Here is a 955-nt window from a genome sequence, read left to right on the forward strand (position 1 = left end):
GCCAGGGCCTCCTACAGACAATGCACTTTGATTTATTGCGGTATCTCTAATAGCACCCTAGATATCACCAGATATATATTGGGTTTTTCCCTGACCCTTACAGTCCGGCCCCATGAGACGGTGATTTTCTCGGCCCCTGGTGGTCCGAGGTCGTTCCCGCTGCACAGAATCATGCGCCAGGGCTTCCTGCAGACAATGCACTTTGGTTTATTGCGCTATCTCTAATAGCACCCGAGATATCACCAGATATATATTGGATTTTCCCCTGAACCTGAGTGTCCGGCCCCATGAGATGGTGGTTTTCTCGGCCCCTGGTGATCCGAGGTCGTTCCCGCTGCACAGATTCATGCACCAGGGCCTCTTGCAGACAATTCACTTTGGTTTATTGCGCTATCACTAATAGCACCCGAGATATCACCAGATATATATTGGATTTTTCACTGACCCTGAGTGTCCGGCCCCATGAGACTGTGGTTTTCTCGGCCCCTGGTCGTCCGAGGTCGTTCCCGCTGCACAGATTCATGCGCCAGGGCCTCCTACAAGTAATGCACTTTGATTTATTGCGCTATCTGTAATACCACCCGAGATATCACCAGATATATATTGGATTTTTCCCTGACCCTGAGTGTCCGGCCCCATGAGACGGTGGTTTTCTCGGCCCCTGGTGGTCCTAGGTCGTTCCCGCTGCACAGATGCATGCGCCAGGGCGTCCTGCAGATAATTCCCTTTGGCTTATTGCGCTATCTCTAATAGCACCCGAGATATTACCAGATATATATTGGATTTTCCCCTGACCCTGAGTGGCCGGCCCCATGAGACGGTGGTCTTCTCGGCCCCTGGTGGTCCGAGTTCGTTCCGGCTGCACAGATTCATGCGCCAGGGCCTCCTACAAGTAATGCACTTTGATTTATTGCGCTATCTGTAATAGCACCCGAGATATCACCAGATATATATT

The sequence above is a fragment of the Nomia melanderi genome, unplaced genomic scaffold (genome assembly GCF_051020985.1).
Source record: "Nomia melanderi isolate GNS246 unplaced genomic scaffold, iyNomMela1 scaffold0014, whole genome shotgun sequence".
Classification (NCBI taxonomy): domain Eukaryota; kingdom Metazoa; phylum Arthropoda; class Insecta; order Hymenoptera; family Halictidae; genus Nomia; species Nomia melanderi.